A 16990-nucleotide genomic window follows, 5' to 3' on the forward strand; every position below is an offset into this window, starting at 1 on the left:
GAATAAGCATTACCGTCTCATCCATGATTTAAGAATATGGATCTGACCACTCAAATAGCTTGATCAATATGTTACAAAATCAATGTAACAAAAACAGAAGTTATTTGAACAAGCGGACGTGTCCGATGTTTTTATGAACTCATTCTTCGCGTTTCGTTCCCTCACTACTGCAGCACACACTTATTTGACTTGTGGCTCATATTTCAAAGAGCGGATTATTATTTTATTGTAAACTATTCGTTGCAGTACTTTCGAAACTAAATCCATGTACGAATAAGCGAAACAAACAGGGAACTGTTAAATGCCTAGCTTTTGTTTACAGCGAACTGATATAAAATGAACGGTTACCCAAAAGTGAGCAAAACTAAAAAATACGAAAACTGGGTGAAAGTTACTCAGTTTCGTTAATCAATATTACTCATTTTTTGACATTTTGAATCAAAATACGAAAGTGAGTACTTTCTAACCAATTTAGAGTAAAATTGAACGAGCGTGTAAGATATATTGATTCATAAGAAAAAGGTTCAAATACAGTTAGGTTTTCTTGCGCGGGGGATACATGCCTCGTGAAAAACCATGTTAATTCAGAAATCCGCTTGAAAAACCGCTTTAATTAAAAAATTCGCGTAGAAAACCACGTTAATTTGAAAATCTGCATAAATAACATTCTAGAGAAAATCCGCGTGAAAATGAAAATGTGAAATTTTCAAACGCAAGTTTGGAAAGTCGCTTGGTTTAATAAGACCTATACACCCACAATGTTCGATTGAATTCTGCTAGAGTGCTGCAAGCTCAAAGAAAATTAGTACCCAACAGGGAAAAAACCACCAAAGTCAACACCCATACTTAATAAATTCATACCTCGTTGATTCCTTGGCGAATTTTCAATCTTTGGCTACCATTGAACCCGAAATAAATTTTAATTTATTGGCAACATATAAACCTAAGTGAAACAGAATGTCAGAAAAAGTTCTACGCGTTGCAAAAATGTACACTTTGGCACACACTCCGGAAATCCGAAACATTTCCAGTGACCCTTGGTCACGTCCAGTTCTCAAGTTATTTAAGGAAAGTAGGACAGTTTTCCAGTAAAATGAAACCTGTTTTGTCAGAATTGATTCATTTTTCGTGAAGTTTTGGCCATTTAAAAATTGACAGAATTTTTCCTGCTTCAATTATTTCCCTTATTATACAACCTTCAAAATGAACTTCGGATTGAAACTAGTGCTGGGACTATTCGGGTTAAAATAACCGGATATCCGACCTCGGATATCGGACAAATATCCAAAATCCGGTTCAATCGGATATCCGGATATTATCCGACAGGATATCCGGATTTTCGGATAGTCGAATAACCGGATATCCGGATATTGTATCCGAACATAGTTTAATGAGAATTATGTAAATAAATACTTACGAGGGGATGGGAGATTGTGGAAAAAGCCATTTTTTGCGTTACATTTCATTCGAACGGGCCTAAGAGCTAAAAAAAAATCCGGATATCCGGATAGTATATCCGGATATCCGACTATTCGATTACCCGTATCCGGATCTCCGGATATCCGGACATCCGAATAGTATTCGTTCACACATCCGTGATCCGAGCTTCGGATAACCGGATCACGAATATATCCGGTTAAAAGTCCCAGCACTAATTGAAACTACTCCGTAGAAAGCACTCCCGGCGTAAAACCCGAAGACTTTCCAAAACAAACTGTTTAACTCGTCCGGTTGTTTGAATTTTCATTCGCAGTGTCGTAAGATTTGTCATTTAAGGCCTTAACACAATGAATACGTTGCGGCTGCGTTTGCAGCAATTCGACAGTTAGCCCATACATTTACTGTCACATTGACGTCAACGCAACGCAAACGTATCCATTTGTCAAATAACATTTGCGGTAAAAAAAATGGACAAAAATTGCCGATTTTTCATGAGTTTACCTTTAATCGCACTGACGAAACTACTCATGCATCATCAATCATTGTAACCCATGAGTTAGCAAAAAAAAATTTGACAGCTCTATCAGTCAAACTCTAACTGTGAGGGCGAAAAAAGTGAAGCTACTCCTTTCAGAAGTGTGCGCGTTCAAAGAACGGTACCCCGCCGCGTCAAAAACGGACATCGTGCGGCACTTTGTGGACGCCGGGTATGCCGGTTCTGGCATCTACAACATCTTGACTCTATTGGACTACGATCAGAGCAACGACCCTGAGCGAGAAGAAGCTTCAAAGGATGCTTAAGAGGAAGACCGAGGGAAAAGTGGCTAAATCGCTGCGTGCACTTGGCCGAGAGGTTGGTGCATGCTCTGAAACAGTGAAAAAGTATCAGGAGAACATGGACATACATGCAGAAAGCGGCAGTCCCGTCCACTGGTCTCGGAGCTGCAGGCAATGACGCAGCGACAGCGGTTGAATAAGATGGTCAAGTCGATTTTCCCGGCGAATCGCGACGTGGCAGTGGTATTAGACGACTAGACCTATCTTACCCTGGATGGCAATGACTAGCAGGGCTCTTTGTATTTTACCTCCCCCACGAAGGAAGTGAGCATCGAGGTAAAGGTTATTTCACAGACCAAGTTCCCCAAGAAGGTGCGGCTGTGGCTGACAATCAGCGTGAAAGGGATGTCAAAGTTGCTCTTCTTTCGCTCCGGGCTGGCCGTGAACGGGGAAATTTATAGTACGAAGTGCCTGACAGAAGTTGCGTCGTTCATCAAGAAATACCATAAGCGCGAAGACACGGTGTTCTGGCCAGATTTGACGTCGGCCAACTACTCGAAGCGATCGTTGGAGGAGATGGAGCGGCTGAATATCGATGTGGTACCGAAGTCGGCGAATCCGCCCAATGCCCCCCACCTGCTTCCCATCGAGAATTTCTGGGCAAACTTGAAGCGCAAGATCTATTCCAACAACTTTGTCGCGAAAACGGAGGGAGAATTAATAAAAAAAAACGAAGAAAGAGCTTAAAAACATGGCTACACGTATGTTTTCGTCCGCCATGGCGAATGTTCCGGTTAACTGCCGAAAGGCTGCACGCAAGGACGTAATATTTTTTTTGCGAGGAAGCTAACATGATAACCTTCCATGGGAAATTTATCCAACTCAATTATCTGTCATAGTTTTTTTTTCATCACCATCTGAAATAGTTTTTTTCTCACCATCTGAAAAAAAAATTTTTTTACCGCAAACGTTAGCTGTCAAATTATCGATACTTATCGATAATATCGATAAAAGCTCCGGAATTATCGATTGTTATCGATGTCTGTTTTGGGCGATATTTCCCATCACTACATTCATGAATTGCAAATATTTCGGCCTGGAACACTGTAGGCCACCGGCCCATTGGTATTGAGATATTAAGCCCTGGACCATTTATACCTGCTCCGGTTAAATCATTCATTTTTGAGCCATCTGTGTAAAAGACGACGAGCTTTGTCGGATATTCGGGCCACCTTGTTCCCAGACTTCCCGTTCGGACTCTATGATTTTGAAAGGTATTTCGAAGTTTGCTTTTGTGTTCATCATGTCTTCGATACCTGGTTTGTGTAGTAGATGAGATAGCAGTCATACAAAATAAATATAAGTCGATGGTAACAATGTTTATTTATTCTAATAGACATTCCTAATATATTCCCAATTCAACCCTGAAGGAAGTTACTGAGACTTCTGAAGGAAGTAGGAATTGCCCTATTAATCTCGTACTTGAATGTTATCTGTAGTGGTGCAACCGAAGCCGATAGCCTGTAGTGGTGCGACCGAAGAACGATAGCGTGAGCGTGAGTGTGATATCATATCCATAGCGTGGGTCCGAGCTCATTCTAGATGTATCTGTATCTCATTCGACTGGAATAAGCGATGGAGAATAGACGCTGAACAAAATGGGACGTCACGACAGTGTGCTCAGCTGAAAATCTTTGAGGATTGCCAGTTGGCCTCTCTGATCTCCATCAGGTACTTCTTTATGGCGAGTTAGTTTCAACGCACTTATTTCCGCCTCTAGTTGTACTACTTGATGCAGTGGTAATAGATGCAGAATTGCATCTGAGGCTTTTGACAAAGCACTATTCATTACTCCTGTAATTGCATTACAAATTAGCCTTTGCAATTGCCAAGCTTGATCTGCGTTGACCGTTCTTTCGTTTTAGGCCACAACACTAGCGAGGCATAACTATGTTATTCTTAGTCTTATTACTGCCTGGTACAACCAATAAATCATACTTGGCCTTAGACCCCATTTTCTGCCAATAGCTTTGCTACACACCCAGAGGGCACTCGGAGCTTTACCGATGAAATATTCAATTCCAGCTGAGTTTTTGATCTAAAACTACTCCAAGATGTTTAGTCTCAGTGGAGAACTGCAGTATAGTCTCACCCAGTTTCATGCTCTTCAAGTTTGTACTTTCTTTTCCGGGTGAAGGGAATAATGGGCGTTTTAGAGGGGTTTATTGTCAGCCCCCCTTGTCTACACCATTTTAAAATATAGTTTAGAGCTAACTGCATTCTCTCCGATAATGTACTGTCGATTTTCCCCTCTCACAAGAATCACAACATCATCGGCGAATTCGACCACTTCGAAACCTAGCTCAGTTAGGTTTCAAAGTAGCTGGTTTACAACCAATGACCACAGCAAAGACGATAAAGCTCCATCTTGCGGGTATCCCTTAGTTGTGTTACTTGTGAGGATAGTATTACCTAGTACTGCAGTTATCTCACGACTATTTAGCATTATTTGGATCCATTTTGAGGTATATGTATCAAATTCATGGCATCCCATTGCGTTCAGCTTTGAGTGATGGGATACATTATCAAAAACTCCCTATATGTCTAAGAACGCAGCTAGTGCGATTTCTTTTGCATCTATAGATTTCGCTATTTTTGTCGTCAGCATATGTATTGCATCCAATGTTGACATGGTGCTACGATATGCAAACTGATACCTGCTTAGCGGAAATGTTTCTAGGTACGTTGGTTTGACGTGGTAGTCAATTAGTTTTTCCATTATCTTTAACATAATGGAGGTTAGACTAATTGGTCTAAAAGCTTTTGGAAGTGTTTTGCCGCGCCAGCCTTTGGTATGATGATCACTTTCGTTTTTCTCCAATAAGTAGGTATGTAATCAAGTGTTAGACTGGCCCTAACCCTTCCACACCGTTGAAGCATTATTATAAATAATCCATCCAGTCCCGGGGACTTATAGGGCTCAAGTGAGTTGATTGTTCAGTCCACTTTCGATTCAGTGAGGATAACGCGCATTTGTCATAGCGATAGTCGAACCAGCACATGGCGCATTTGAGTCTTGCGTTTCTTCTTGTAGAATAGATCATGATCCTGGGAAATGTTTCTCTATCATAGCATTGAGTGTTTCAAAAGAATCAGCAGTAAAAGTACCGTCGTCCTCCTTTATTCTGGTCAAGCCAATCTTGTGCTCTTTGGACAGAGCTTCGTGTACTCTTGTAGCTGCAGGGGTGCTTTCAATCTGTTCGCACATTAATCTCCATCCCCTCCTGCGTGATTTTCTGATTTTTTTTATAGTATTTCGTAAGGGACTCTCTATAAGCATCCCATTTTGAGGTTAACTTGGCTCTGTCGTACAACCTTCTAGTTAACTTCCTCAGTTTTTCTAGATTTCTGTTCCTCCATGGCGCGTCTTTGTTAGATACGCGCGTCTTGGTTGGACAGCTTTGGTTGTAAAGGGCTATAATTTTATCCGTGAATTTTTGTGATGAATCTTGCAGTTCTTTTATTGTCTGAATTTGGCCCTCAATGGTAGATTCATCACGAACTAATTTTGAATAAAAAAGCTCCTAGTTGGTTTTTCTAAAATCAAAATTTGCTTGTGATCTGATAGAGAAATCTAATCAGATACATGCCATTTGACGATTTTTTCCGATAGTTTAGCGCTCGAAAAAGTTAGGTCGAGTACTTCTTGTCGAATCGCATTCACAAAAGTTGGGTTGGTTTATTACTTCGATTGCATATATCAATATTGTTAGATAGTATGTATTCGAAAAGGTACTCACCTCTTTTGTTTATATCTGTGCTTCCCCCATTCCATTCTGATGAGCGATGAACTGCTTATTCTGACTCTTGCAGTGTGCTATAAACTCCTGTACTTCCCTAGGTGGGACTTCTTCTAGTTTCCCTGAGAAGTAGGCGGAGGCCACCATTATTTCCGCTTTTCCTCGCGTCGTTGGTAGTTCTACTTGCACAGCAACTATATTCCGTCTGATGAATTCTGTAATTGGCGTAAAGTTTGTATTACCTATTACTTACCAAAATCGCGAGTGCAGAATCATCAAAAAGGAGCTCACCCGTACTTGTTGAAAGTCCTGAAACTTTATTTTTGTTCACCCATGGCTCTTGGACAATGACCACGTTGATGTTATCTTTGGTGAACCTGCGGCAAAGGATTCTACTAGCCCCTTTCCCGTGCAGGTTGACCTGGATGAACTTAATGTTTTTTGTCGTGAAGGCAAAACTTCTTCGGCGATTTCACTGCCGTGGGCTGGCGTTTTAACATAGGCGTTAAATTTTCAAATTTCCTTGTGGAAAATCCTTGTCAGACGAGCGACTCGTCGCTTCCGATTTTTCTTTGCATGCACAATACTTTCAATTATATCCTTGTTGCTGACTACCGACAGAACGCATGGCGAACTAGAATGCTCAGGAGCACCGACATTATTTTTCGTGCAAAACATTAGAATGGTTTTGCTATTTTGCAGAAGAAGTGACGTTGGCATTAGAACTCAATGCGTTTACATAAATGAACGTGTTAAAGCAATGAGGTACGTTTTTCATCATGTTTACTCAGATTCTATCAGATCAGATTGCTTAATAAAGCGCTTTTGTTTATTTGCGAACGATTTAGAATAAATCGCTTTGCTTCTGGAGCGATTTTGTGCTTTTGGCGCTTACGTCAAAATCCCAGCCCACGGCAGTACAGCATTTTCCGTGGATTCAGACCTAGCGCATTCAAATTTTCGACCAGCCCTGATTTTCCGCGGGTTAATTATTCTGAATTTATAGCTCAATTTGTAGTTCCAATAAGTGATTTTTTGCCTTTCTCCTAGAAAGGTATAGCAATCACTTGCAAAACCGAAAGTATAAAAGTGCTCCAAAGGGCCGAATGGCATATATCACTTGACTCAGCTCGACGAGCTGAGCATTTTCTGTATGTGTGTGTGTGTGTGTGTGTGTGTGTGTGTGTGTGTGTGTGTGTGTGTGTATGTGTGTGTGTATGTGTGTGTGTGTGTATGTGCAGATTTTTATTCTCACTCACTTTTCTCAGAGATGGCTGGACCGATTTTCATGAAATTAATTGCAAATGAAAGGTCCTGTTGCTATCTATTGAATTTTATTGTAATCGGATTTTTAGTTTGGAGGTTATGTATCAAAATGTAAAAACCATGAAACATCATTATCTCGAAAACTACACAACAGATTTGAACAAAATTGATTTCAAATGAACGGGCTACCTTAAAAACAATTAACTTTTAAATTTTATGAAGATTGAACATACGGTTCAAAAGTTATGAAAAGAAACGTGTTTTGAAGACTGTTTAATCTCACTCATGTTTCTCAGAGATGGCTGAACCGATTTTCTTTAAACCAGTGTCAAATGGAAGGTCTAGTTGCTTATAAGACCCTATTGATTTGTTTTGCAATCGGACTATTACTTTGCCTGTTATGTTTAAAAATTTGAAATCTAGCTATTGAAAGGAACATGTGCCGAAGACTACTTGAACTCACTCACTTTTCTCAGAGATGGCTGACCCGATTTCCACAAAATTAGTGTCAATTGATAAGTCTAGCTGCCTCATAACACCCTATTGAATTTTACTGTAATCGAACTGTAATTTCGTCTGAAATGTACCGAAATGTGAAAATCACGAAACTTCATTATCTCAGAAACTACACAATCGATCTGATCAATATTATTATAAGATGAGCGGGCTAGTTAAGGGTTAACTGATGAATTATGATTGAATACGTGGTTTCAAAGTTTGGCCGCCTTATACGTTCCCATTTCATTTGATTATAATAGAACTTATAAACTTATAAACTATTACAAAGCAACCGTTTTGTATAAAATTGTTAATAAAACAAAGAAAGTCTATTATCTCCAAAATTACATGACTTATTTGAAAATAACTAGTGTCATACGAACGAGTCATCTCTCAAACTTACAAATAACAAACTTCATAACTATTTGATATGTGGCTCAAAAGTTATGGAAAGAAAAGAAATTCAAAAACTATTTCAAACTATACCTGCTTTGATCGATATATGTGGCCTCAACATAATTTAAATGTGGTATCGTACTATTTGAACGTTCCAAATTCATTGATTCCTTGCGAAGTGTTTGAAGTCTGCAAATGTTCGACAAATCGGCCACAGGATATGATCAAAGTCAAATAACAAATCGTTTGAAATGATTGGTTTTATCGAAGTGACAGCATCCTCGACTTTTGGCTTCTGTACACCGCCTTAATTCTGAATACATTCATATTGGGTGGTATTCGGTCATTTTCAGCAGATTTTCTGGCATCACTCTGACACCGGAAATACCCATATTGGGAGGTATTTAGTTATTTTGGTTGCTTTCCAGAATTTAAAAGTGGTCGTGTTTAAATTCAAAATGGTGTCCAGGGTCAATGTTTGGTTTCTATGCATCATCTCAATTACGGAAATATTCATATTGAGTATTATTCGGTCATTTTCGACTGTTCCTAGAAGTTGCCATTTAGCAATTCAAAATGATGCTTGAGGTCAATTGTTAGCTCATTGCATCATTGTGGTTCCAGAGACTCATATTGGATGGTATTTGGTTATTTTAGACTGTTTTTCACAAACCGGAAGTTGCCATCTTGAATTTTAAAATGGTATTTAAGATAATTTCTGGCCTCTGAGCGTCATTCTAGTTGAAGAAACACCCGTATTGGGTGTTATTCGATCATTTTCGGCTGTTTCCCAGGAACCGGAAGTCGCCAACCTAGAATCCAAAATGGGGTCTTTGGTCGATTTCTCTAGATCCGGAGATACTCATGTTAGACGGATATCGGCCATTTTTGGCTGTTTTCCAGAAACTAGAAGTTACCATCTTACAATTTTAAATGGTGTCTGAGGTCAATTTTTAGCTTCTTGCAACATTCTGGCTGCGGAGATACTCATATTGGGTGGTATTTGGTCACTTTGGGCTGTTTTTCAGAAACCGGAAGTCGTCATTTTGGACTTTAAAATTGCCTGTGGAATCAATTTCTGTCATCTGGGCGTAATTCTGGGTCCGAAAACATTCATATTGAATGGTATTTGGTCATTTCCGGCTGTTCAATGAGAATCGTTCATTTCAGGCTGTTTTCCAGAAACCAGAAGTTGCCATCTTAAAATTCAAAATGTTGTCTGAAGTTGATTTATGGCTACAGTGCATCATTACGATTCCAGAAATACCCATATTGGGTGGTATTTGGTCGTTTGCCGCTTTTTTTTTTGGAACCGGAAGTCGCCAGTTTGAATTTCATAACGGCATTTGGAGACAATTTCTGAATTTCGAACGTCATACTGGTTGAAGAAACATATTGGGTGCTTTTTGGTCATTTTCAGCTGTTTTTCGGAAACCGGAAGTCGCTATCTTACAATCCAAAATGTTGCCTGAGGTCGATTATGGAACATATTTGTTACCACTAAAAACATTCACCTGTCAAATTTGGTTCCATTTAGTTGATTAGTTCTCGAGATGTGCAGAAATTTGTGTTTCATTTGTATTTCCTTTTCTGGAAGGAAGGGGTGTCGAACCATTATGGTCATATTTGTTACCCCTTAAAACAGCCACATGCCAAATTCGGTTTCATTTGCTTGGTTTGTTCTTGAGTTGTGTAGAAATTTATGTTTCATTTGTAAGGGATCCCTCCCTTTCAAAAGAGGGAGGGGTCTCAAACTATCATAGGAACCTATATCGGCACCAAAAACCCCTACATATAAATTTTCACGTCGATCGGTTTGGTAGTTTTCGAGCCTATATGGATCAGACAGACAGACCGGACTGCATTTTTATATGTTTAGATTACAACATCAATATTTTAGTACCTGAAGAGTGAATATACATTTATTGGGTTGAAGCGTTCATGTAAATCTATTTTTACAAATAAAAGTTTGAATGAGAAAGGCTGGGTCTGACCGCTAGGTGGATTAATTTAGGTTTTCGGTGACGCTTCGTTACTGACAAAATGAGCTGCACATGAATCTTGATGGGCTTGCGCTTTAACACCCTCCAAACCAGGGATGTTACGGATGTGATTTTTCAGACATCTGCAGATGCGGATGCGGATGCGGATATGTGATTACGGATGCAGATGTTGATGCGGATGCGGATGCGGATGTTCCACATTTGCGGATGCGGATGCGGATAGCCGTAGCATCCCTTGTGTTATATTTTGCTTTTTTCACATAACCATGCCCCTCCCCAGTGCAAAAGTTATTTGGGCGAGCAGTAAATACACCAAGGAAAATTTTTCTGCAATATTTTATGAAGCGATATTTTATTTCAATATCCGCATGGTATGATGCGGATGCGGATTTGTGATTACGGATACAGATGTTGATGCGGATGTCAATTTTCATGCGGATGTTCCGCATTTGCGGATGCGGATGCGGATATCCGTTACATCCCTACTCCAAACATCACTGGCTATATCATCATGGCCCTCAACCAGAGCCAATATAGTTTCGTTGTCGTTTTGCCACTTTTGGAAAAGAAGACAGCTAAAACTTCTGGTCTCGGGATAGATTTACTATCGACAACCATCAGATTAGCTGTTTCCCATGGCTCAATACGCGCAACTATAGCTTTCAACCATTCTGCAGTTCCCTGGTTTTGGCTCTCTGAGAACTAACTAATAAAAACTACAAGAGGTTAGCTAAACATTAATGGTTGTTTGATCATAATAAAATAAAAAATAAAAGTTAAAATAAAATTTATTTGATTCATGTGATATCTTCAGCAAAGTTATAAATAGGTCTTGTATCTTATCAATAAAATGCAACGTGAGAATAAAAGTTTTAAAAAAAAAAATATAAATTAAAAATTTAATAAAACTCACATATTGATTATTAAACAATGATGCTTGTGCAAACTTGGAGAAACAAGTTAGTTTTTATCGTTTCGTTTTGTTTCATCTATCGCTATCGTTTCATCTATATCCTACATAGTTTAACATCAGTAACAATTATAGTATTTATACACCGTATGAGTAAAATAGAATGTTACCTTCTAAAATACGAGTAAATATTTCCAGATCCAGATCCAGAATTTAAAACAGTTATTATTGTTTACGAATTTACGATACGATCATTAATTGTTTTCTACTAATTTTATTTTCAACTTCCTTCCTTTCGTATGAATTTTTCTGCTGTTTCAAAACTTTTTCCACTGAATCGATGAATATAATTTTTGATCGTCTGAAGGTTGGTTTTCCAATTTTTTACCAAACATCCTTCGTTGAGAAATTTTTGGAAAATTATCACCAAATAATATATGTTTTCCATAATGCTGAGAATATATGACATAAAAAATCACGTACTAACTTTGATTCTTGGATGTACGGTTTATCAATTTTCAAAACATCAATGCATTCAATGGCGTGGACTATGATGCTACATTAGAGATACCATTTTCTTACAGTTTGCATAAGAAACTGGTAGTTATGATAAATAGCGTTTAAGTTGTTATTTTTCTAATTAACCTGAAGCGCGTTATATATTTTGTAGGAAATATCAGAAAAATGTTGCAAATTATAACATACATTTTTAGAATACACTGGGGTTGCCTTTTACGCGGGTTGTTTTTATGCGTTTTTTTGAACGTGATACTTTTACAATAACGCGGAGTATTTCTACTCGATTCGGAAGATTGTTTGTACGCGGTATCAACAAAGTTTAGTATGAATATATTTAATCTAATCTTTTAAATGCGGTACAACCAACCGCGTAAAAAGCGACCCCAGTGTACACTAATGTGAAAACATCTCTCTACAATAAAATACTTTGGTGCCGATTTTGAGGTCAATTGACGAGACTCTGAAGGAAAACATCTGTATGCATCAATATTTATGGAGCATATAAAATTGAATCATATTCTTAACTGCATTTCCTTTTTGTCCGTGCACTTTGCGGTCGCCTTCATTAAAATCGCAGACTAGTAAAATTAAATTCTTTGTGCACCGATCAATAGAACCAGTTCATTATGCAACGTGGACGCCGTGCGCTATCTGGTTTAGTATTGCAAATCGAGCGTAATGAAGCACTGTCTGATAGATGCTGATACACCAGCTTAAGCATATCTAGACGAAATCAGCTTGCAAGTGAGACTGCAAGCTCAAAGTCGTAAATGGGTAGCCAAGTTGAGGTTGTACGATTAATCTGGTAGGAGAATCATTCTACCGGATTATGATTGCCAGTATTAATGTGACATTTCTGTATTAGCAAATAATGTTTCTTTATGTCACATTTGCGAATAAGTTGCTATACAATGAACTGCATAAATTAACACCAGTTCCACTGATGCAAGTCGCACAGTTGACGTATAACATATTGTGTTTCTATCGAATGCATTTCAAATTAAGTCCAAATTGAGTTCAGGAAACGACTTAGGCGTTATTTATTTCCTTATCCGCTGCTTGACAGCATTGACTGACCGTCAAAGTCATAGTGAATGATTCACTAACCTGGTGGTGGCAGTGGATGGGAAAGGCAAAAAAGCCAAAACTGAAACTTGTTTTAGAGGTCAATGCGGTAAAAACTTTAGAGTTTAGCCGGTTGATATAGCATCTTTCTCGCTTGATTCGGTCGTCGTAGATCATTGATGCATGACAGTTGGCACAAGAAAAAATATTAGAAAAAATGAAGTTTAAACTAGCGATAAATCAATGCTACAACTAATTCGTTTTAAATATTCGCTCTCATTTCCAGCTCGCAACGACTCGCCACGAGGACTGTGATTTCCTGGTAAACTTTATAACTGGTGAAGAAACACTATCGGCTAGATTTTGCTGCAAACTGTTCTACACCTTGTTCCGGATTTGCTTCGCAGGAGAGAGCGGCAGCAGTAGTTGGTTAGAAACCGTGAAAAAACGAGCCACCCTCCAAACGATTTAAATGTGCCGCTGATGCTGATGCCCAATTTATGCTTTGCATTGCCGGTTTTCCCTCAACGAGGTCACCACTTTTGAAGTGGTAGGTCGTCTGACCGGGTGGTGGACTAATGCCACACGCACGATAGCCGTATTGTTTTGACGACTGTGACGAGGGATGCATATAGATCAAACAAGTGATAGAATGTTAGAAGAAGAATGTTAATACTTTAACTACTACTAAATAGGCTATGTTACGCGAATGATATGCTTGCAACCCGTTCATCCTACAGTGTATGAGTTTACCAGGTTCAAGGGCTGACACTAATCGATACCAGTGAAGTGCAATGATGTAGTAATTGTCCTATTGTGATTGAAATAAATTACTCGAAAAACAAGAATAGAAACCTCATAAGTGTATCATATTACTGCTAATAGCTATTAGTTGAAATAGTTCGCAACCGAATGTTTATGTAGGTACAATATCACCGTCACCGTGTTGAAGTCTTGTGCACAAAAAATCTCGACCAAGATCGCGCGCTTAACGCCTTATTTACTTGCGCATGAAGGCAGCAATTGCAACCACGCAATCCATGGACAGGCAATAACGATCTTTCAGCTATGTACTGTGCAAAGAAGAGTTGCCCTTGATCTCACGATGTGGTACTTACCGATGAAACCATGACACAGACTGTGTTGACTACAGCGAGCAATATGAATATGTACACAGCTAAAGTGTGTTGGTAAATATAAATAACATTTAGGTACCCGTGGCATTTCGCAGATATTAGGATCTAGGCATGGCTGATCGAATAACGAGTATTTTCGCTCTTATTTCTATTGCTATTATTTTTATTTGCTTGCAACCCAGTTCCGAGTGGGGTGCCGGTGACTCCATACAAATGCTGGCCAAACAAAAAAAAAAAGTTTTTAAATCTACAATTTCGGAACGCCGAGTGCGGATGAGACAAATTTTTTGCATGAGAACGTATTTACTATTTAACTCTGTTTTAAAGTTTTTATGCGATCTTGACTACCTAAGTATATCAGGAGTATAACATTCCTTGTTATGAACTGTTTTTGTATCAACTTGCGTTCTAATGTTGGTCTTGATAATAGTTTTAATATCAAAAATCAAGCTTATTTACTGATTATTACGAATTATAATTATTAGTTTTATTGGGATTTCTGCAAATATAGAACAGAGTCCGTTAGAATATTTTTCATTAATTTTGTTTTAAATATGCTTGTTAATTCCCAAGATGCATACATTTTAAATTTATTAGGCAAACTGAAATAGTATTAAATTAAAAGAAGTATCATTATTAGATAAAAAAAAAACTGCGAAATAATCAAAATATCCTACCTGCCAAGTTATCGTTACTTACTTACCTTAACAATCAGTACCAAGCCGAAGAGTCAATTCAATTCGATCTATGACTGCAGCTCGCCAGCCATTTTGTCTGCGAAGACCCCGCACGGCGTGTTTCGCTTGATCTTGCCACTTTTCTTGCTGCGCGCTTCGTCGCCTCGTTCCAGTCGGGTCGTTTTCGAAAACCATTTTCACCTAGCTGTCGTCCGACATCCTTACGATATGCCCAGCCCACCGTAAGCTCCCGATTTCCACCGTTTGAAGGATGAGTGGTTTTCCCAGCAGCTGATGCAACTCGTGGTTCATCCGCCTCCACCATGATTCAACTTTTATCTGCACTCCACCACAGATGGTATGCAGTACCTTCCGTTCGAAACCCCCTCCACGAGCATAGTCCAGGTTTCGTGGCCGTAGAAGACTATCGGTCTGATCAGTGTTTTGTAGATGGTCATTACGTACGGCGGCTTTATTCGATTCGGCGATTCTATTCAAGCGAAGCGTCCACCGGAGGCCAAAGTAAGCACGATATACTCCCATAAGGCGTCGACGAATTTCTCTGCGGGTGTCGTAAGCAGTCACCAGAGAGCCCAGGTACACAAACTTGTCTACCACTTCGATTTCATCACTGCTAATATGAATTCGAGGTGAAAGGTTGATACTGTCTTCTTTGGAACCTTTTCCTCTCATGTAAGTAAAACTATTCCTTTCTCATATTTGAGCATCAGTTACATGAGATTTGAGTTAATTTTAGTTAAAACTCGATAAAAATTGAGATTTTCGAGAAAAAACTCTACTTCGAGACGTTAAATTAGTTTAGGCTTATGAAAGCAACAACCTAGTTCACCTGTTAGGACGAGGAGGTTCTGTCAATTTTTATTGACACTGATCTAGAGGTTCAAAGGTAGATGATTGGTGTCTACTCTTGACATTTCTGCATGGAACGCTCGCATGTAAATGGCTCATTGCTTGCGGAGAATCTACCTTGATCTACCTACCTTTTGTAAGGTAATAACTGATTTGTTTAAGATGCAAATTCTGAAAATGATAGTGAAGCGTCCTCGCTGGTTTAGCACGAATGAACTACACAGGCTTCCTAATGTGGAAACATTAGAAAATATGTCAAACCAAATTATCAATAAGTTCCGACAAAAATCGTTGCAATCCTCAATTACAACGATCAGCTCACGTTATCGTCAGTAAGATAGGTGTAAGATTGGATTAAGGTTTAATTTTTAATTCCTTTTTTTTTTCTTGACAAGTAGGTTTACATTTTTCCTTCAATTATATTCATATAACTGCGGAAGCAATTACAATCTTTTATTGAAATAAAGCTTAAAATATATGTAATAGTGTTGATATATCACCGTTTGTGGTAGAACACACAATAAAAATTCTGAATAAATATTAGTAAATAATTAATTCATCACAAAACATCCCCCCCTATTAAAAAAAATTTAACCCTGGATGAGAATTTTGAGGATTTAATACAAATTATCATTGTTATGCTTGCGTGTTACAATTTGTTTTCTGGTGGGACGGATGCCTTGAGACCGTAAAACACTCATGTCGTGCACGAATTTGTAACATGAAAACCGCACCATCAATCTCCCACTAGCATTAGCTTTACTACGATGCTTGTGGATGACACAGAGGATTTTTTAGTCTCTAAGGTTTGTTTCATTTAGAATTTGGCCGCATACAATTTCCGATTCTCCATGAGAAAATAACGTACAAAATTGATAAAAAATTTTTTTGCAGGGTTTTCATTTAACTTCAAGAAAAAACCACAAGTAAAATCGTTTGTCAGCTGTTCTGATGAATTCTCGAACTTTTCATCGAATACCTCGAATCAATTTCTGCACAGTGGTAATATCAACAGTGTCGGCCTATTTTTTCCACCACTTCGCCAAATCAGATGAAGTTTTGATTGATTTGACACACTACTTCAACTTGTCCATTCATGGTTGCTCCAGCGATACAAACTTATGTCTTCTTTCCACAGCTACAGATGGCTTGCCAAATCATCAACTTGCGGGCAAATTTATCCGCGAAAACAAATTTGAACCTACCTGGAGCATTCCCCTTACGGTTAGCATGGTAAAATTTCCGACCCGGGATTTGTTCAAAGTCTATTTTGACGTATGTTTCATCGTCCAACAAAATACAGCCGTTGTACTCTTTCAGGACTTGCTGTTATAGCTTTCTTGCTCAGGTTATATGTAACTGGGATTGCAGTATAAATCTAATTCATTTTAGTACTGTCCAACTGCTTGGTTTGTAAAAACGATTTTATAGACATAAATAACATTCTTTAGAAATGATGTTTCATTCCTTCAGTTTTGAAAAACAAGCAGCGTTAATGTTTTTAAGCGCTGTTTTGGTTTTGGTTGATTCTCTGACTAGAGCCACTAGATTGCCATCCACCAATGAAACCGAAATCCGTGCCAACTTGAATGCTAGAGACTAAGCTGCTGACTCATAAACGAACAATTGACGT

Source organism: Wyeomyia smithii, chromosome 2 (genome assembly GCF_029784165.1).
Source record: "Wyeomyia smithii strain HCP4-BCI-WySm-NY-G18 chromosome 2, ASM2978416v1, whole genome shotgun sequence".
Taxonomy (NCBI): domain Eukaryota; kingdom Metazoa; phylum Arthropoda; class Insecta; order Diptera; family Culicidae; genus Wyeomyia; species Wyeomyia smithii.